At 45.2% G+C, this 22,085-nt stretch overlaps 1 protein-coding gene and 1 long non-coding RNA gene across 3 annotated transcripts in view; one reads left to right on the plus strand and one right to left on the minus strand.

Annotated features, from left to right (window-relative positions):
* FSTL4 (follistatin like 4) overlaps nucleotides 1-22,085 on the plus strand; it is a 408,701-nt gene that overhangs the window by 208,887 nt on the left and 177,729 nt on the right. The gene's annotated exons all lie outside the window — the stretch shown is intronic.
* LOC139075324 (uncharacterized) lies at nucleotides 357-4,841 on the minus strand. Its single transcript, XR_011525604.1, has 3 exons — nucleotides 3,965-4,841; nucleotides 1,617-1,702; nucleotides 357-698 (listed from the first exon to the last, which is right to left on the minus strand). It is a non-coding gene; the product is annotated as an uncharacterized lncRNA (long non-coding RNA).

The raw sequence follows: 22,085 nt of genomic DNA on the forward strand, positions 1-22,085 counted from the left end.
GGGCATTATTGAATGTTCTCTGGGTACCAAGGCTGTGCAGGACCTGAGGATACCAGTGTGATCAGGATGCCAGACCTGACCTCGTGGAATTGACAGGTCCCCAGCACCCCCACTCTCTGAGCCATCATGTGCAGGCTGCTTTAGCCAGAGACACCCCCAAGACCTCAAGGACCAGTGGGAATCTTCAGGGACTGTCTCTTGTCCTGCAGCCTCCCACATAGGTTCTGTCATCATCAGTGTGAACAGCTGGGGTTCACCAACAGCCCCCCTGGTGCAGCAGCCCTCGGGCTCAGTCATCCCATTTATAGTTATCTTTTTCTAGGATCAAGAAACACGATTTAAAACAAAAATGCGTGTTCTTTGGCTGTTTCCTCTAGGTTTTATGCAAGAAAATGTCTTGATGTGAGCACCCTGCAAATGTGCAAGAATGTTATCAGTGCAGCACGTATGGTGTGCTTCACAGAACCGCTGTACTTCGGATGAATTAATTACATCCAGTAATTAAAAATTGCTAATAAGTTATTGAGCTGAGAAAGTCTCGCACTGCATTGATTTCGCTTATGGAAACTAACCAAAGCCTCCGAGGCCCCCAGGGTATTTCTTCTTCTTTCCTGGCACCTCCTCCATCTTATCTCCAGCTCCTCCTCCTCTGTGATCCTTGGTCACTTCAGCCACTGACAGGCTCAGGCTCTCTCATCCTAAAGCCAAAAGAGCTGGCTTTGTCCCAGCATCCCCCTGGGTACCATTTCACCTCTCCCCTTCCCTGCTCTCCCAGGCACCGCACCCAAAGCATCACCTGCTCTGGCTGCCTCCACTTCTACAGCTCCCCACACTCTGCCCACCAGGGTCTGTGGCTGCTCCTGTCTGCGTTAAGATCACCATATCCTTCTAAATGCCAAGTCTAGGTGGCACTTTCCAGGCCTGGTCATTCTGCATACCTCCCATGGTGGCCTCTGTCACTCTTCCTGCAGCCGAGCTCCTCTGACTTCACAGGCCCCTCCTTCTCTAGAAGCTTTCACACGGGGGTTCCCTAAGGGGCTCTCCTCAGCTCTCTTCTCTTTCCGTTCCACCCCCTCTCATGGTTCCAGCCATGCCTCATGTGCAAATTACACCCAACTGCATCTTCATCTCTGACCTCTCCTCCACGTCTCCAGCTGCCTGCCAGGACCCTCCCCCAAAGGCCCACAGTACCTCAAATTCAGTGTGTCCCAAATGAACTCGCCATCTCCCTGCTCCCTCTGCCCCTGTCATTCTTTCTTCCTCACTCAGTGTCTGTCTCAGTGACAGCAGCAGCCTCCCACATCCCAGGAGGCTAGGGTTTTCCTTGCTTCCTCCTCGAAGCTGAAGCCCCACGCCAAGACCCTGCCAAGTTTGCTTCCTTAGCATTTGTTGATTCTGGCTCCTCTTCTCTACCTCTTCTACTACCACAGGCATCCATCCTGCCATCATCTCTTGTCTGGATGACCTCTGTGAACCCCTAGCTATCCTCCCAGCTCCCAGTCAGACGCTTCTTCAAACCCAACTTCCTTATGGCTTTATGAGTGAGCTTTCCAAGAGGTGACTTTGACCTTGGTACTCCCTTGCTTGAACCCTCCATTCATCCGGCAAACACATACCTTCTATGAGTCAGGTCTATCTTGGGTGCTAGGGATACAGCAGTATGCAAAATGGACAGGATTCCTGCCCTCCTGGAACATATAGTCTGTGGGGGAGACAGGCAGTGAACAAGAGGTAAAGTGTGTTAGGTGGTGACAGGTGCCATGGAAAGGAATAAAGCAAGGGATGGGGATAGTAAGAGCTTCTAATATGAGGAGTGGCTTTTGAGCAAAGACCTTCAAGAGGCTGGGAGGTTAGGGAGCAAGGTATTTGCATATCTGGGGGAAGAACGTCCCAGCAGAAGGAACAGCAGGTGCAAAGGCCCTGAGGTGAGAGTTAGCCTGGCATGTGTGAGGATCAAGAAGGAGGCCGGGGTTGTTGGAGCAGAGTGAAGAAAAGGAGAGAGGTCTGAGTGTGAGTCAGAGGGGTGATCACCCATGTAGGACCTTGTCAGCCATTGGAAGCCCAGACTCTTAGCCACTGTGCTATATTATCTTTAATTATTCCACCATGCCCACCAAGGGATGGCCTGGTGAAGGGGACCGCCCTCTTCACCACCACCCCAGGAGCTGGGAGGGATGTTCCAGGGGCTGGGAGAGATGACCTGTCCCGGAGCTCATGGCCAAGCACCTCTGGGTTCATTCTTTGTCTGAGATAAATCCACAGGGCCGAGGGTCTTTCCTGGGTGAGCCCCAAGCTGACCAAGGTGCCTGCTGTCAGAACTTGTGCCCAGAGCAGGGACCTCCTTCTGTTATAACTTCTCGTCAGCTGGCCTATCTTCCCACTGTACTGGGTGTCCCGACGAGTGGGGAAATGTGATTTATCTTTCTATCCCTAGGTCACTGGAGATGTTCCGTTCACTTTTTAGAGGAATGCTCAAATTGATGATTATGTATTAAATGGGATATATGCAACCCCTTAGAGGTCCCCAAGGGAGAGAATGAGAAGCCCTAGTTAGAGGCCCTTCATGCAGTGCAGACCCAAGAGTCCCCACAGAGGAGGAGGTGGATGCGTAAGGAGGACCCTGCTCCCAGGACGTGTTGGGTTCTCTGGGGTGGCGGAGCCATCGAGGGTGTTGAGGGAGCACAAGGAAGGAAGGGGGCAGAAGGAGGCAGGGGCGGGGTGTCTTGGAGCCTCCTGCCCCCCAAGCTTCCCTCCAAGAGGCTGATGAGGAAGGCCCTGCCTGGAGAGAGGGGTGCCCGAGGCTCAGGCCGCTTAGAGCCATTTAGTGGAGCCACGGCCAATGCTTGGGAGGCTTGGATGACGATCGGGAGTCAAATGTTTAATTACTGGAGCGAGAAGAAGTTGATCCTGGACTTCTTTAATGTTCTCCCCTATCGTGCCTTCAATTAAGATCAAGGCCCCTGTGTAGCAGCCGCTAAATGACACCGCATATTGAATCTCTGTGCTCAAGCAGTTTATCTAATTATCTGTGTGACAAACTCAGCAGCTGTCAGACCAGCCACAACTCAAGTGTGTTGGTGCTGGGCCCCTGCCTGGAAGCATTTTCTGCTTACTAACATGCTCTACTGTACATGCAGAATCCCTTTCAAAGTTCTTCTGTCGCCTGATGATGTAAGGAGTTGAAGGGGCCAGTGGCTGGGAGGACAGTGGGTGCAGGAGTCGGGCAGGGGCCTGCAGGTCAGCCTGCTCTTGGTTCTCAACCCCACCCTCCCTCACCTGCAGCCCCTGCAGCTGGCATGGGGGCCCGGCCTCTCTGCCTGCTCTTCTGGACGGGAAAGCAGTGGCCCAGTTTGGGCCATCTTTTTTTTCTCCAAAGAGAAGGGAGGAATATTCTCCACTGTGTTAAATTAACTGACATAAATCAAGGAAGTTCGGAGGGGCAAACCCACACAGTGAGCCAGGGAGAGGTAGGCTACTGCTGTCCTCACCAGCAGAGAGCGTCCACGTGGTACCCATCCCCCAGCAGAGCAGGCTCACTGGATGCAGGAGTATCGAGACCACATCGAACCACCCAACCCTCCGCCTGTGGAGTTGAGTCCTCAGCCAGGACTGCCAAGGGACAGAGCTTCAGAAAGCTGAGGCCCAGCCCTGTGCAGCATCCTGGGGCCCAGAGGACCACCTATGGCTCCTGTTGTAGGTGAACTTGTGCCCAGTCCCACACCAGGTGCCACAGGAGAGCTGGGTCCAGAACACGGAGTATTCTCGAAGCTAATGAGGGAAGACAGAGCTTCATAATGACTCTCGGGTTTGGGCACCTCCTCCTCTCGAGTCCTGCCCTCTGCCTGCCTCCTTCTTGTGATCACCTCTGCTTTGATGCATTCTGATCCTTCATTAATGAAGATAATGAGAGTGAAACTATTTTCAAAAACTACCTAAATGAAAGTAATAAAATCGCTTTGCTTACAGGTAATTAAAATTGCCGGACACAGTGACCTCTGTCCATTTGTTATGAGCAGGGGGTCTACGTTGTGCATTTCTCTTTGTACGTCAAAGGATGGCTTATCCGGTGGGCTGGCAGGTGTGTCTGTTTACTTGTCTCCCTTAGGGAACTTCTGTTTGCTCTTCCCCTTCTCATCTGTTAGTCCACGTTCCCCCCCCACCCCCGCTCCCCGGCTTCTGTCAGCTAAGGTGTGGCCCGCAGGCCTGGTCCCAGCTGTCCAGCAAATGCCTCTGTGAGCCCCAGCCCACCTGCTCCTTCTGCCCGGCTGACGTCTCTGACTCCTCCACCCAGACCTTGTTCTCTGTCTCTCTCTTTCTTTCTCCCCCACCTCCCTTCTTTACCCTCCCTCTCTCTCTGTCTTTCAGATGTTTTGTGGCTCACCCACTGATTCATGTTCCCATCGAAATATAGCAAATCCAAGGTCTTTTTCATGGGCTTTGCAGGGAGCTTCACCCGGTAGGTGGTGCTTGTGCGCGCCCAGCTCTGCGTGGGCCCTCGTGGCTGAGATTTTAAGCTTCTCCTCATTCAAGCCTGCCCAGTGATTTTGGGATCGCTAGGTGAGAGGCGCCCGAGGCCATGGCGGGTCTGCTAGCCGAAGCTTTCCTGATAGGGGGTGATGATGGAGAAAGGGGGACTGAGGAAGAGGCCTCTGCCAAGCTGCAGAAGGAGGAAACCCCAGCGTGAGGAAGAGTTCTCAAAAGGGGACACCCAGAGACACTGGGGTAGTGGTAGAGGTGGTAGCAGGAAGCGTCAGGAACACATGTTGTCCCAATTATGTAGAGAGTAAGCTTGCTGGTTCTCCTTTGCTCACATGAGCAGAACTCCAGATTCCAAGGATGTCTCTCAACTGTTTAGTCACAAAGTGCTGGTTACAGGGACGTTATGACCCCCTCAGTGGTCACATTCTGTCATTCCACAATCTGGACAGTCTTGCCAGGGTTGGGATGAGAGTAAATGGAGGGGAAGCCTGCACAGACCGGTTTGAACAGGAATTAAAGAGAAGTTGGCTCTGCCACACACAAAGAGGGGAGCACCACACTGAAGATGCAGAGGCAGAGCGTGCTGTGGGGAAAATTATTAGAAGAAAAAGAAAGATGCTCCGTAGACAGCAGCTGTTCTACTCTCATTTCAAGGAAACATAACTTCTGCAATGAGATAAAAAATGGGATTATGAATTGGCTGAGCCACAGCCAAAAGTAAAATGGTAGCTGGAGGAGGTAAGGAAAGAAGAGAAGGAATCTGGAATACAATAGCCAAAGTGCCAGCACATTTCAAGCTGTAAAGGACAAGATTAACGATACAGAAATCAAACAATTGCCTTCCAATAAGGACAACAAACTTGAAAACCCACTACCAAAATACACAGGAAAAAAAGTAAAATATAATAATAACGTGAGAAAAGATGATAGCTATGTAGGACAGAGACAAATGTTTTAGCATAGTGGTGACTGGTCATCTTAAAGGCCCCAGAGCAAATCAAATGGACACAACAAGTAAAGGAAGATTTGTTTTTAATTGTCCTGAGCTGGAAGATTCCTAAAATAAGTCCAAAAATAACGCTAAAGTTTCAGGATTTCAAAAATTTTTTTAATATATTAGAAGTGTCCAGGGGCCAGCCCGGTGGCACAGCAGTTAAGTTCGAATGTTCCGCTTCTCAGTGGCCCAGGCTTCGCTGGTTCGGATCCCGGGTGTGGACATGGCACCCCTTGGCAAGCCATGCTGTGGTAGGTGTCCCACATATAAAGTAGAGGAAGATGGGCACGGATGTTAGCTCAGGGCCAGTCTTCCTCAGCAAAAAGAGGAGGATTGGCAGCAATTAGCTCAGGGGCTAGTCTTCCTCAAAAATATATATATATATATATATATATTTTATATATATATATTCTAATATATATATATATTAGAAGTGTCCAGGCAGCAAAAAAAATCTGGTTTTCTATGAAGGAAAAATAACTCCTATAGTCTTAGCCTTTTCTGCAACATTAAGAAGCAAGAAGGCAATGAAGAACGTCTGTAGAGTTTTGAGGAGTTAAGATGCTACCCCAAGAATTCTACACTTGTCCATTGGTGATCCATGTGTAGAAACAACAGAAAGGATTTTGGGTAGGCATGGGCTCAGGTAATACACACCCACGTATTCTTGACTGGGAAAAAAATACTGAAAGGCAAACCCCCAACAATCTAGAGACAAATCAAAGAATTTGAGAATTTGATGCTTAAGGCCTAGAGGTGAGCACAGGGACCCCTTACTCAAAAGTTGCCTAAATAATTGTTTTAAACATAGTTAGCAAAAATTGCAAAGGGTGAATAATGAAGTTAAGCACAGTTCATTTCCTTGACTCACTTGTGGGGATTTCAACAGATCTTGCATAATTCTTGACTAAATATGTTAAAAAGCATATCAGCTCAACCAGGCAATTTTCCATTAACTCCTTCCCTTTTGCCCAGCATGATCCCAATACTGGTCCCAAATAAGTATCCCTGGTTGTTCCCAGCCACACCGAGGAGACTTTGCTCCTGCCTCTGCTGGTGTGTTCAGAGACCATGTGTAGGATCAGCCGTTGACTGAGGTGACATTCCCTAAGGTCTGGCCTCCCACACCTTCATCACACTAGCTGTAGTGTGCCCACCCAGGAAGCATGCCTGGGCTGTAACCAGAGTAGAAGAAAACTCTGATGTGTCATAACATGTTCTCTTTGAGCAGTGATGCCTTTGTTAATGGGCACATGTCAGTGCACCGTTGACGTGGCCTGGACTGTTGATTCTAACTTTCCAATCGAAAATATGTGGTTAATCAATGAGCAAGGAAGGCATGAGAGCAGAGCCCTGTGGCAAAAGAAAAAAGGTCAAGAAGGCAAAAGAGCTGACCTCTTGGAGGCAGAGATTAGACCCCTGACTCAGCCAGGGGCCACCATGGCATATAGCCATGCACAGCAGAAAAGAGGATGGCCATCGGGGTAGGGTCAACATAATAATGGCCACCGTTCATTGAGCATCTGCCAGGTTCCCAGTCCATAGCAGACAGTTTATGGGCATTATCTCATGTAATTCTTCTCCCAGTTGACATTTGGCTTAGGGACATAGAAGCCAAATAATTTGTCCAGTCACTGAGCCTATAAATGACAGCACGACAACTGGGACCTACCTTCCTCTCTGGCTGTACTCCAGTGGCCACTCCAGCAGTTGGGAGGGGCTTTCCTGAGGGAGGGGGCCTTGACCTGAACCTTGAAGAATGGGCAGGACTCGAGTCACCAGGTATTGGGGGAAGGCAGCAGCAGGTGGAAATACTTAATGCAGCTTTGCTAAGTTACCGACAGCGTTCCTTCCTCCTCCCTCAGACTTGCTGCTGTGACTTCTCAGACAACATAGGCCTAAAAATGATCTTCCCCTGAAGGGAAATGGATAGAAGGTCGAGTTTTTCACAGAAATCAAGCATTATCACATCCAGTCATTTAATGAGATGAATCACCTTCACACACCTTCTGCTTTAGAGGCCAGTGACCATGCCTATTGGACATGTGACGTGACCACCTCAGTGGAAGGACGTGCCCGCTCCCTGCCGGTGAGACAGGGGCGAGCAGCCTTCATTTCAGAGGGAGGGAAACCCTGTGTCCGCCTCGTGTCTGTTCTCACCGGTGTCCCTCACCGCCGCCAAATTTTAGTAGCATGAAGATCTTGTTTACGTGCCAGGCTTGTCTCAATAAACACTCTCTGAACAGTTTTAAAGGAACAAATTTGCCATTTTAAAAAGTTTCGTGGCTCTCAGGGCAAACAGTTGTGGGTATCAGGAAGAACTAATGGACAGCAGGATCTATAGAAAGGGAAGGCAGTGCTCACCGCTGGCAAGTGGGAGAAACGCCAGCAGGAGCCCACGTACTAATTCAGAGAAACAGCTGGCGGCAACAAGACACCCCCTGGCATGTGCTCATCTGGAAGACTGCGGGGCAACAGCTCGAAGCCAGGCACCTCCCGGCTTCCTTTGGGTACAGCTCCTTAGGGACTCAATTGACTGAGATGACAATCATCCAAATTTGTGGCAAGTTGTTGTGACTTTATACTTCTCACCTGTTGAAGAGACCCGAGACTGGACGGGAAAGGAGGCCAGGGTAACAGTTAAGGTCCAGAGTCGGGGCTGTGTGCCAGGCGCTTCAGACGCTCTCTCCGTCCCCTGGGTCCTGAAGCAGCCCTTCAGGATGATGACTGTTATCCCAGGACCACCCAGCTGGTGAGGGGGCAGCTGCAATTCAGACTCACGTCTACATGGCTCTTTGATTTTAAATTTTGAATGTTAACTTTGCTCCTTCTGCTCTGCCGCATCTCTTGTACATATAATGATTTTTATAATTAATATAAGAAAACGAGCCATGGAAATCATCTGATTTTTAAAGCACCCACTGATTGTTGTTCCACAACTTGGCGGATTGTGTCTGTTCATACTTCTGTTCTGAAGGAAGCGTTTTTGCACGTGTAGCGTGAGGTCACCTTGCTGTCAGCCACGCTTGCCTCAGCAGAGGATTGGTGATGTTTTTTGAAAACATTTGTTCCTTTGTTGTCTTTGCTCCTTGTGCTATTGTCTTTGCTCCTCGTGCTACACCGTACCTTCTGTCTCTGTCGTGATTTTATAAATCAAAAAGGAAAGAGAGCTCGCAGTGAGCGCTGCCCAACATGGTCTTGGCCGGGATTGGCCGGGAACTGTGTGTCGCTCATCTCAGAGGAGCCGGGGGTTGTGCGCGGAGCCACTAACCAGGTCTGCTGCCTGTGCACTCGGCCTCCCGCGGTGGCCCCAGGTTGGGTTGGGGGACCAGCATTCTGCGGGGCAGCCCCGAGTGGCAGCCCTGGAGAAGGGGTCAGAGTGGTTGTGATCAGGGAAAGGGCGGTCCAGGTGACATCATTCAGGAACCAAGGTGTGCCCTGAGCTTCGTTCCACCTGTTCGTTTGCATTCCCGGGGCAAGTGAAGTGTGGTCCTGCCCTCAGCATCATGTGGATCAAGATTCCCTCTTATGTTTCAGGATTTGTCAGAAAAATCTGTGATTCTTATATCTGGGCTCTTCATGATGTGGCAGCTTTCAACAACTCAGCCTTTCATTTATTCAGCAAACACTTCTGAGCACCTACTGTGCACCAGGCATAGTTTAGGGACCAGGGACTCAAGAAGGGTGTGCTAACCAGGGTGGTGAGCACCATGACAGAGTGCCCCCTGTCTGTTATAGAAGGAACCAGGGAGGCCTCCTGGAGGAGGTGCCATCCGGGCTGAGTATTAAATGATGAGTGGAAATGGGTGAGGCAAAGAGGAAGGGAAAGGGCCTTTTAGGCCAAGGGTTGGGGTGTGAAGCCAGTATGGGGAGCCACAGGTGTTTCCTAAATGTGAGGCTCAAGATGGGGAGAAAGCAGCAAGAGCTGAGTCTTGGGGGCCTTTGACCAGGCCAGGGCCTGCCCTTGAATGTCAGGTTAAGGGGCATGGACTGCCTCCTGTAGGCAGGATTCTGGGGTTTTACACAGTCTGCTGGTGTTTAGAAAGATCGCCCAGTGTCACCGTGGGGAGCCGCTTGGGGCAGAGCCCAAGAGCAGGCATTTAAGGCGTCTAGCAGAGAGAAGTGGAGCCTGAATTAAGGGGGTGGACAGACTGGAGAACTATTCAGGAAACATAAATCTGGCAGGACCAGCAACTGGTTGAGACACAGGGAGAAGGAGGCACGGGGATGGGGTCCAGGCTCCAGACGGACATGGGTGCCTTTTCTATGGAGATGAGAACGCAGGAGAAGGAGCCATGTGAGTGGTGGGAAATGTTAGGACTGGCCCCCAGGTGAGGCTGTGGAGTCTAAGGCCCTGTGGGACGTCTAGGGGAGAGGAGTTCAGTCTGTGTGAAGAGCCTGCTTTCTAGACTCCAGCCATTCCTGCCTGAAGAGGCTTTCAAACATTTTTGGGTTGGCAGGATCAGCCCCACCTCCTACCCACAGTGTATTAGTGAGAGTTCTCCAGAGAAACAGAACCAAAAGATGTACGTACATATAGAAGGAGATTTATTATAAGGAATTGGCTCCTGTGACTATGGAGGCTGAGAAGTCCCCAATCTGCAGGGTGGGCCAGCAGGCTGGAAACCCAAAAGGAGCCAATGTTCCAGTTGGGGTCCGAAGGCCGTGTGCTGGAGAATTCTGTCTTACTTGAGGGAGAGTTGGTCTTTTTGATCTACTCAGGCCTTCAACTGATTGGAGAAGGCCCACCCACATGGTGGAAGGCAATCTGCTTTACTCAAAGTCCGCCAGTTTAAATGTTAATCACATCCAAAACTCTTACAGAAACATCCAGAATAATGTTTGATCACATATCTGGGCACTGTGGCCTAGCCAAGTTGACACATAAAATTAACCACCACACCTTTTCATCCCAGGATTGTTCGAAGTGCCTTCCTCAGACCTTAGCTGGTCCTTGTCTAACCAGAAGTACAGGCTATCGAGGGTGGGTCTGCATGAGGTCCTTTGATTGATGGGAGCCAAATGTCCCATCTGGCCAGGCCCTGAACAGCCCCAAGGATGTGCTGGCACACTGTCGGGGCACAGCCGTAGCCACCCCATCTGGAGAGCAGAGTGCTGACTCAGAAGGGAAACGCTGCTTGGACGTCCAGTCCAGGGTGTGCTTCCCTCACTGTGGGGCTCAGTCCGTGTCCCTGGGCTGTAGCTGAAGCGCTGAGCTCTTGGGGCTATTGCACCTGCCTGCCCTGAGTTGCAAACCACCTCCCCACGCCCCCTCCCAGCAGTCAGGAATTCCCAGGATGTGGGGGAGGGGTGCTCCACCCCAGAAGGCCCTACCCCCTCCCCCACCAGCCTTAGAGGTGCTGACTGCCAGGGGCTGTTTCCCCAGGAAAACTCTTTTCTTCCACAAACTTAATAGTTTAAACAATAACTGCTTGAAATTAGACTTAAACACTCAAATAGCTGAAGATGCAAACTGGAGGGGAGAATAATCAAAGGGGAACGAAGGCATTCGATTTCTCAGAACAAGAAAGATGCGCAAATGGTGGGAGATGGTGCAGGACACAAAGGCTGCTGATTAGATCCTAATGCAGCTCCACTCCAAGGATACCTTTGTCTGGGAACCGCGCACCACTGGCCGGTGAGCTGCCACATTCAGAGACACAGGAATCAAAGTATTTAATCAGCCGCCTTGGTTGACTGGAGCGTGCGGGAGAGGCAACAGAGAGCCGTGGTTCCTCCTGGAAAAGGGTAATGAAGGCTGCAGCTGGAGACCCATCTCTTAATAAGGCAGCAGCCAATTAACAGAGCAAATGTTTGAAGTGTCCCTGCCGGTGATGGGATGTCTTGTCTTCTCCCAGAGCCCCCGGGGGGTCAGTCAGTCAGACAGGCAGGTACATGACTTAAGTTAATTGGAGAAAAACTCCTTCAAGGGAAATGGGTGCTGGCTTGTCGTTTAATGGGACCAAGGTTTGTTTTTGACAGATGTCTTTGCCTGACCCAAGAAAGGACACATCTTTCAGATAGGCTCCCCTCTCCCCACCCCCTACCACCATGGAAACTCTGGGCTTGGGGCTTCCCACCAGGGAATCTCAGAGCCAGAGGGCGAGGCTGGGTACCTGAGGACTCAGGAGAATTTTAGCAGGAGAGGGTTGTGCCAAGCAAGCTTCCTCCGTGGTCCATGAGAGGGCAGCTCTCCTCCCCACTCCTGGCAGTGTCTGGGGAGCCCCTGCTAGGATCCCACTAGGATCTAGGCTCCAGGGATGACCAGGAGGGAGTGCAGGATGTGGGCCACAGGAGAGACTGTGACTGGGAGACATTTGAAGCTCAGGGTAAGGCAAGGTCAGGTGGGCTGGGCTTGCTCTGATGGGGAGGGGGTGGTCGCACCAATGGAGAGGTTCATTTCCAAATGGGCCAAGGAGGAATGTATAAGTAAAGCCCATGTGGGCACATGCAGCCTGGTCCAGCTGGAGCTGGGTTAGGAGTGGGGTAAGCAGATTAAGTATCTACCAGGCAGTTATAGTCTCTCCCTCTCTCTCTTCTCCCCCTGCCCCCTTTCCTCCTCCTCCCCACTTCCCCCTCATCTTCTCACCTCTCCCATTTCACTTTCCGTCTCTACCCCTCTCCCCAGGAAGTATGACTTGAGCGTGCCCACACATATCTAAAACAAGTGGCTGAAAAATAACGTTTCTCAGCGCACTAGGAGTATTTACTGTGTGACACAAGCTACTAGTTTTGACATTTTGATGCCTTAACCTGTCTCACAGCATTTGGACTCAGTTGAAACAGTGACTTGTCCACTGTCCCCTGAACATCTTCCACCAGCATGAGGCAGGGGGATGGAACCACTGCCGTCTGACTTCTCGTGGTCGTGTAAACGGTGTCAACTCTGTATGAGCTAGCGAGTTTGCCTTTGTTGGAGGAATCCCTCCAATTTTTTCAGCCACAGTCTGGATTACGAACAAATGACTAACTCACAAACAAGTGAGTTATTTCTCAGTGTTCTTGCCTCCAGTTTAAAATGGGAAGAGAAGAGGATGATGGGGACTAACAGTCTTGTGGGTAGGTGGGAATTAATCCCCCTGTGGTGAAGAGAAGACCGACGCTTCGGAGGCGTGTTGGGTTATGTTGCAGTAACAAAATCTATGTAACTGAGTGAAAGTGTACTTCTCCCTTACACTGCACGTCCAGCACGGGTCAGCAACGGCTTGGCTCAGCATAGCCACACGAACCTCTTCAACCAGCTTCCACGATTCTCATTGATGGGGAGTGGGGTGTGGTGAGAACAGCTCTGGCTGGACTGTTCTCTGGGGTTCCCACTAACACTTTAGTGAAAGTTGCATGTGAGACCATATCTACAAATGGGTACGTACACTTCCATCAGAACACATTCCAGACGGGAGCATGTTGGAGAAGCAATAAGCCACATTCTCCATCATGTCTTGGCCCCTCTCTAGGGCTAAGGAAGATCCCTACAGAGGCTGTAAGTCCTAAAAACAGGTCATAAGGGCTAAAGGATTTAAGGCTAAAACTTATTTCTGTGTGCTTCAGAAGAAAATAATCTCCTTACAGATAGTTTTGGTACCTCCTGGTTATTATCTACATTTACCCTTTTTGCCCACCAGGTATGCTGAATACGCAAACAGGAATGATGAAGCCAGAAAAAGAAGCTGTTCTTTTAAGTTTCATATTAGAGCAATTTGAAATTTTTAGCATAACAAAAGCGGTTACATCAGTCATACACAAATTGCTTCCTAATGACCAAATTTTGCCTCCCCGAAGGCTCCAAGTGTTTAAGAATATCCACAAAATCAATATATTGCAGACAAGACTAAAAGACTTCAAATTGTTTTCCAAGATTTCTGCCCTGAACCCGGGTGTGGGTTTGGTTTAAGGAGCATGAGTGCACAGAAGCCTAAATTTTCCCCGATATCCCTTGGCACAATAGTAATCAATTACCTGGGAAATAGGTAACGTCCCTCCACAAACTGTAGGGGCCGGATCTGCCTTGCTCACTGCCGTGTCCTAGGCCTGGCATGGAGTAAGCATGCAATAAACACTTGCTCAGGAGAGGGAGGGAGAGGAGGGGAGGGACTGGATGGAAGCAAGCCCGGCTCTCACCTCTGTCAGTAGAACAGCACACAGTTGATGGCTGCAAAGCCAAGAAGGAACTGCGAAAACCTACATGCACAGGGCTCAGCTCTGTTGCTCACATGCAGTGTCACCTACTGCAGGATGTGCTCCGGTGTCACAGAGGTGTTCTGAGTCCATGCCCGCTCCCACAGGTGCACCTCATCCTCCAACATCAGGCTCCATGAGTCCTGGCATCCCCTGCACATACATGTGCCCACGTGCAGTGCTGACCCACAGGCACGTTCAAAGATTGGAAGGGAAGCCACTTTTTGAAAACGAAATCTTTTTCTTCTTTTTATTATGAAATATGACATACAGAAGGGAATACAACATGCATAAGTGCAATCAAAAGAATAATTATTAAGAAGAGCCATGTTTTAGGAATTGGGCTGTGTTTTAGAGACACCCCTCCCTCCTGTGCCCACACCCACGCCCTCCTCCCTGCCCTGGAGGTAACCACTGTCCTCTCTGACTTCTGTGATGTCATGTTCTAGCTTTCTTTTTTGTAGTTGTCTCACCTAAATATGTGTTGAAACACGGTTTGCTTTTTCCTAGTTTTGAACTTCATATAAATGGAACTGTGCTGTAGATGTTCTTTTTTGATTTCCTGCTTTCACACAACATATTTGTAAGACTCGTGCATATTGCGTATAGCTGTAGCTTGTTCATTTGTGTTGCTGAAAATCCCCTTAAATGAATACACCACGATTTATCCATTCTACTGCTGACAGCCGGCATCAGTTCCCGTTTGGGGCAGTTCCCAGGGAAGCCGCTAGAATCACTATCTGTGTCTTCCGCTGCTCACATGCAGGTTTCTCTAGTGTGTATCCCCAGGCAGTGTGCATCTTTAGCACTTTCCCAGACGTTGTCATCCTGTTTTCCAAACTTCTTGGCCAGTTTACCCTGAAAACAGCAGTGTATGAGGGTTCCTTCACTTCACATTACTAACACTTGTGACAGCCAAACTTTTTAAATTTTCGCTAGTCTGGTGAGTATGAAATGGCGTCTCATTGTGGTTTTAATCGACTTTTTCCTGATCGCTATGAGACTAAGCATCATTTCATTTGTCGATTGATCATTTTGATTTCATCTTTTCTGAAGTGCCTCCCCAAGTCTTTTGCATATTTTCTATTCAGATGTTTGTCATTTTTGTATTGATTTGCAGGAGTTCTTTGTGTATTCTGGATACTTATTCTTTGTTGATTATATTTATTGCAAACATATTCTTCCACTGGTGGCTTGACTTTTCACCCTGTCTTGATTTCTTTTTAAGGATGGAAGTTCTTAATTTTAATGTAGCTGAATTTATCAAACTTTTCCTTCATTTTGCTATATGTAAATGTATCAGATCAACTTGTTGTACACCTTAAACATACATAATGTTATCTGTCAATTATATCCCAATTAAAAAAAAACTTTTCCCTCATGGTTAGTGGATTTTGTGCCATTTTTGGTAAATCCTTTCCTGCCCCCAAGGCTCCACATTACTCTATATCATCTTCTACTTTACAGTGTTGCTCTTCACACTTATGTTTGTAAAAATATAATAGCTTTATTAAAATATAATTCCCAAACCATTCAATTCACCCATTTAAAGTATGCAATTCAACAGGTTTTAATCTATCCAAAGGGGCTGGCCCAGTGGCGCAGCGGTCAAGTACACACTTTCCGCTTCGGCGGCCTGGGGTTCACCAGTTCGGATCCTGGGTGCGGACATGGCACCACTTGGCAAGCCATGCTGTGGCAGGGGTCCCACACATAAAGTAGAGGAAGATGGGCACGGATGTTAGGTCAGGGCCAGTCTTCCTCAGCAAAAAGAGGAGGATTGGCAGCAAATGTTAGCTCAGGGCTGATCTTCCAAAAAAAACAAAAAAACAAAAAACAAAAACACTATCCAGAGTTGTGCAACCATCACTATAAACCATTTTAAAACATTTTTGTAGAAGAAGAAACCCTGCACCCATAAACGGTCCCTCCCCACTCCTCCCCCACCCTCCAACCACACTCCCCCAGCCCGGCAAACACTAACCTACTCTGTTTCTATAGATTTGCCTGTTCTAGACATTTCAGACAACATGTGATCTTTGGTGATTGGCTTCTTTCACTTCTTTCTTGTTTTCAAGGTTCATCCACGTGGTAGCATGTATCAGTACCTCATTCTTTTTTATTGCCAAATAAAATTCCGTTGCACAGATATACCAAATTTTATCTGTTCATCAGCTGATGGATATTTGAGTCATCTCCACTTTCAGGCTATTATGAAGATGCTACTATAAAAATTTGTGTACAAGTTTTTGTGTGGGGTTATATTATCATTTCTCTTGGGTATTTACGTAGGAGTAGAATTGCTGGGTCATATGGTAACTCTGTGTTCATATGTTCTAACATTTTGAGGAACTGTTTTCCAAAGCGGCTGTACTGTTTTACCTTCCCACCAGCAAAATATGAGGGTTCCAATATCTCCATATCTTTGCCAATACTTGTTATTATCTGTCTCTTTCATTAAAGTCATGCAAGCAAGTGTGAAGTGGTATCTCGTATGGTTTTGATTTGCATTTCCTTGGTGGATAATGATATTGAGCATCTTTTCATATAATTATTGGACATTTGTACATCTTCTTTAGAAAACTGTCTATCATATCTTTTACCCATTTTTCAATTGGGCAATTTATCTTTTTCTTGAGTTGCAAGAGTCCTTTGTATATTCTGCATACAGGTCTCTTATCAGATATATGCTTTGCAAATATTTTCTCCCATTCTGTGGGTTCTCTTTTCACTGTCTTTATGTTAGTCTTTGAAGCACCAATCTTTTTAATTTTGATGAAGTCAAATTTATCTATTTTTTCTTTTGTCAGTTGAGCTTTTAGCGTCATATTTGAGAAGGCTTTGGTTAGCCCAAGGTCATAAAGATTTACTCCTACTTGTTTTGAGTCTTATAGTTTTAGCATTTCCATTTAGATCTTGCATTAAGTCCAGTTTGAATTAATTTTTGCATATATTGTGATATAGGGGCCCAACGTCGTACTTTTACATGTGGATATCCAGTTCTCCCTGCACCATTTTTTAAAAGACTACTCTCTCCTTTGAATTGTCTTGGCACTCTTGCTGAAAATCAACTAACCATAATTGTTAGGGTTTATTTCTAGACTCTTAATTTATTCCACTGATCTATATGTCTATCCTTATGCTGGTACCACACTGTCTTGATTACTGTAGCTTTGTAGTAAGTTTCGAAGTCAGGAAATGTGAGTCCTCCAACTTTGTTGTTCTTTTGCAAAATTGTTTTGGCTATTCTGGGTCCTTTAGGCTTCCATGTCAATTTTCGAATCAGCTTGTTAATTTCTGCAAAGACACCAGCTGGGATTCTGGTAAGGATTGCATTGAATGAGTAGGTCAGTTTGGGAAGTGTTGCCATCTTTACAATGCTAAGTGTTCTGATCCATGACCATGGGATGTCTTTCCACGTATTTGGTCTTCTTTAATTTCTTTCAACATTTTTTGGTAGTTTTTGGAATATAACTTTCTCTCTTCTTTAGTTAAATTTATCCCTGGATATTTCATTCTTTTAAAATCTATTATAAATGGAATTGTTTTCATTTTCAGAATGCTTATTGCTAACATATAGAAAAAAAATTAATTTGTGTATATTGATCTTGTACCCTGCAAACTTGCCAAACTCATTTATTAGTTCTAATAGGTTTGTTATTGAATGACTTAGGATTATCTATAAAAAGATAAGGGAGTATAAAGAAAGATAGTTTTACTTCTTCTTGTCTAATCTGGATGCTTATATTTCATTTTCTTGCCTAATTGCCCTGACTAGAACCTCCAGTACAGTGTTGAATGGAAGTGGTGAAAGAAGACATCCTTTTCTTGTTCCTGATCTTAGAGGAAAGCATTCAGTCTTTCACTCAAGCATGATGTTAGCTGTGGGTTTTCCATAGATGTCCTTTATCAGATTGAGAGTTCCCTTCTATTCCTACACTATTGAGTGTTTTTTTATCAAAATGGAGCATTAAATTTTATCAAATACTTTTTCTGCAACAATTAAGGTGATCATATGGTTTTGTTCTTTTTTCTACTGACATTGTGTGTTATATTAATTGATTTTTATATGTTAAAACACCCTTAGGTTCCTTGGATAAATTCTATTTGATCATAGTATGTAATCCTTTTTTGTTGTTGTTGCTAAATTTGGTTTGTTAGTGTTTTGTTGCAGATTTTTTTGTATCTATGATACTGGCAGCATAGGATGAGTTAGGAAGCCTTCCCTTCTCTTCTATTTTATGGATGAGTTTATGAAGAATTGGTATTAATTCTTTTTAAATGTTTTGTAGACTTCACCAGTGAATCCATCTGGTCCTGTGCTTTTCTCTGTGGGAAATTGTTAAATAATTAAATATCTTTACTTGTATATATTTTCTATTTCTTCTTGAATCAGTATCAGTAGTTTGTGTTTTTCTACAAATTTGTCCAATTTATCAAAGTTGTCTAAATTGTTGACATAAAGTGGTTCATATTATAACCTTATAATACTTCTCATTCTGTGAAGTTAATAGTAATGTCCCCGCTTTCACTCCTGTTTTTTAGTAATTTGAGCCTTCTGTATTTTTTTTTCTTATCAATCTAGCTAAAAGTTTTATTGATTTTTTTTAAGGAAACACTTTTGGTTTTGTCCATTTTCTTTATTTTCTATTCCCTATTTCACTAATTTTTACTCTTATCTTTACTATTCCTTCACCTGCTTTCTTTGACTTTAATTTGCTCTTCTTTTTCTAGTGTGTGAAGGTAGAAGTTTAGGTTACTGACTTGAGATTTGTTTCTCTTTTAATGTAGGCATTTACAGCTGTAAATTCATTCTCCTCTAAGCGCTCGTTTAGCTGCCCCCCATAAGTTTTGTTCTGTTGCATCTTCATTTGCATTCATCTCAAAGTATTTTCTAATTTCACTTGTGGTTTCTTCTGTGACCCATTATTATTTAGGAGTGTGTTGTTTAATTTCCACATATCTGTGAAGTTCCCAAATTTCATTTTTGATATTGACTTCTAATTTCATTTCATTGTGATAGGAGGACATATTTTGTATAATTTCCGTCCTTTTAAATTTATTAAGCCTTGCTTTATGGTCTGGAATTTGCTCTGTCCTAGAGGATGTTCCATGTGCACTTGAGAAAAATGTGGATTCTGCTGCTGGTCTGTTAGGCCTAATTGGTTTGTAGTGCTGTCCAAGTCTTTTGTTTTCTTGTTTGTCTTCTGACTAGTTCTATTCATTATCAAAAGTTAATATAGAGTCCTCCAACTATTATTGTTGAATTATCTATTTCTCCTTTCAATTCTGTCAATTTTTCCTTCATGTATTTTGGGACTCTGTTGTTAGGTGCATACATGTTTATAATTGTTAAATCTTCCAGATGAATTGATCCTTTTATCATTATAAAATGTCCCTCTTTATCTTTTTTGGTTTTTTTTGAGGAAGATTAGCCCCGAGCTAACATCTGCTGCCAATCCTCCTCTTTTTGCTGAGGAAGACTGGCCCTGAGCTAACATCTGTGCCCATCTTCCTCTACTTTATATGTGGGACCCCTGCCATGGCATGGCTTGCCAAGCGGTGCCATGTCCGCACCAGGATCCAAACCAGCGAACCCTGGGCCACCAAAGCAGAATGTGTGAACTTAACCACTGCACCACCAGGCCAGTCCCCCACTCTTTATTTTAGTAACATTTTTTGTTTGTTTTAAAATCTGTTTTGTCTTCTCTTAATGTAGCCAGTTTGGTTTTCTTACAGTTCCTTTTTCCATCCTTTTTCTTTCAGTTTGTATTTTTAATTCTAAAGCATGTCTTCTGTAGACAGCACATATTTGGATTGCTTCATCTATTCACATTTAATATTATTATTGATATAGTTGAATTTACATCTGACATTTTATGTTTTCTATATGTCTTGTGTCATTTTGTTCCTTTATTGCTTTCTTTTGCTTTAAGTGAATATTTTCTAGTGTAATATTGTAAGTTCGTTAATGAAATTTTACTATATTTTTGTAGTTATTTTCTTTTTTTTTTTTCTTTCTGCTTTTTCTCCCCAAATCCCCCCACTACACAGTTGTATATTTTAGTTGTGGGTCCTTCTAGTTGTGGCATGTGGGACACTGCCTCAACATGGCTTCATGAACAGTGCCATGTCCGTGCCCAGGATCCGAATGAGCGAAACTCTGGGCCACTGTAGCGGGGCCTGCAAACTTAACCACTCGGCCACAGGGGCCAGCCCATGTAGTTATTTTCTTAATGGTTGCTCTATGACAACCATATACATTTTAATTTATCAGAATCTACTTCAGATTCATCCCAAATTTCAGTGAGATACAGAAATGTTGCTTCTATACTCTATTTTTCTCTTCCCATTTTTTGGCTATTATTATAATACATATTACATCTATATATCTTACAAACCCAACAATACATTATTATAATTACTATTTTTTATACTTTTATGTCTTTTAAAGAAGCTGAGAGAAAGAAAGGACAGCAGGTATATATTTGTAGAATTTGTTATATTAATCTTCTTATTTACCATTTCTGGTTCTCTTCATTGTATGAATTCAAGTTACCATTTGGTATCATTTCCTTACTCCAATACAATTTTGCACCCACCCACCTCCTTCATGCTGTTATTGTCAAATATATTGCATTTTTATATGTCGTAGGTCCAATAATACAATTATATACATATTGTTTTATACAATTGCTTTTTAAGTCAGCTAAGACAAGAAAGGAGAAGAAACATACATTTATACTGTCTTCTATAATTACATAATTACTTTCACCAGTGCTATTTGTTTTTCGTGTGGATTCAAATTACCATCTGGGGTCACTTGTGTTCAACCTAAAGAACTTCCTTTTGTATTTATTGTAAGGTGGGTATGCTAGCAACATAGCTAAGTTTTTGTTTATCTGGGAATGTCCTTATTTTCCCTTCATTTTTGAAAAATAGTTTTGTTGACTATACTTTGTTGTTTTATTCTTTGTTGACAGTTTCTTTTTTCTTTTAGCATTTTGGATATGCCATCCCACTGCCTTCTGAATTCCATTGTTTCTGATGAGAAGTCAGCTGTTAATCATACTGAGGGTTCCCTTGGATCTGATGAGTTATTTTTTCTTGCTGCTTTCAAATTTTTTGCTTTCTCTTTCAACACTTTTACTATGATGTGTCTGAATGTGGATCTCTTTGTGTTTATCCTACTTGGAATTTGTTCAGTTTATAGATTAATGTTTTTCATCCAGTTTGGGAAGTTTTCAGCCATTAGTCCTTTAGATATTTTTTCTGTTCTTTCTTCTCTCTGCCTTCCTTCTGGTACTCCTATTATGTACATATGTTGGTATGCTTGATGGTATCCCATATTTCTCTGAGGCTTTGTTCATTTTTATTTTGTTCATTTTTTTCCCCTGGTAAACTAGCTGGGCTATAGTGTAGTTTATCCCCTCATAGAGCTACCAGCCTCTTCTTAATCACTTACTGCCAAAATCTCCATTGTTATATAAGAGTACCCTTAGGCAGAACTTCTCCATATTCTTTCCAAATAAAGTCATTTTCTCAGTCAGAGTTCTCCATTTCTGAGGCCTGTGTCTCCCTCTGGGCAAAATCTCTAAGCCACTGCTCCAGGTCTCGGGGCAGGCATAGCAGCCCAGTTCTCTCAGTGACACCCCTGGTTTATGAGTAGGGTGCTGGGTGGAGATGGTAGCCTCTGGTCTTCTCTGCTTGCCTCTCCCAGCATGGAATCTCTGTCCCATGAGTGAGCCAGGGTGAGAGCAATTGGAATTACAGTATCTTGGCCTGCCTTGCCAGCAGTAGTGCTTCTATCTTATGAGTCAGGGCTGGTTGTAAGAAAAGAGCCCCAGATCCCTCACTTGCACTTTCCTGGAATTTAGCTTATGCAACATGGAGCCAGGAAGGATGAGAAATGCTGGTGTCCTACCCTCCAAGGGAGATATTATAGACCTTGACTGAGAGCTGGGAGAAAAAGAGCTCTGTCTCTTGGGCCACTCCCATCCAGAGTGGAGAGGGGAAAGTAAGCAGGTCATGGCTCAAGTAAGACCTCGCTGTTCTTACTGAGATTTAGTAGATCTTGAAAAACTGTTTCTCCATGTGTTGTATGTCTGTAAGACAATTTCCATGTACTTTAAGTGGTTGCTGTTTGGTTTTTATAATCCTTTACCAGTTATGATTGTTTCTCTGGGAAATATGTCTACAGAGCTCCTCATGCCATCATTCCAGAAGTTGACTTCCATATTTAATTTTTTAGTCAACCTGGAAGAAAATTTTTTATGACTGGTATAAAACATAGGCCTATTTTTTTTTTCACATGGATCCCAGCTTGTGCTAGCATCAATTATTAAAAGGTCCAATCTATTCCCTAGGGAGCTACAATAACACTTCTGTCCTGTAGCAAATGCTCATATTTTCAGGAGCCTATTGTGGAGCCCTTTCT

This window comes from Equus przewalskii, chromosome 13 (genome assembly GCF_037783145.1).
Source record: "Equus przewalskii isolate Varuska chromosome 13, EquPr2, whole genome shotgun sequence".
Taxonomy (NCBI): Eukaryota; Metazoa; Chordata; class Mammalia; order Perissodactyla; family Equidae; genus Equus; species Equus przewalskii.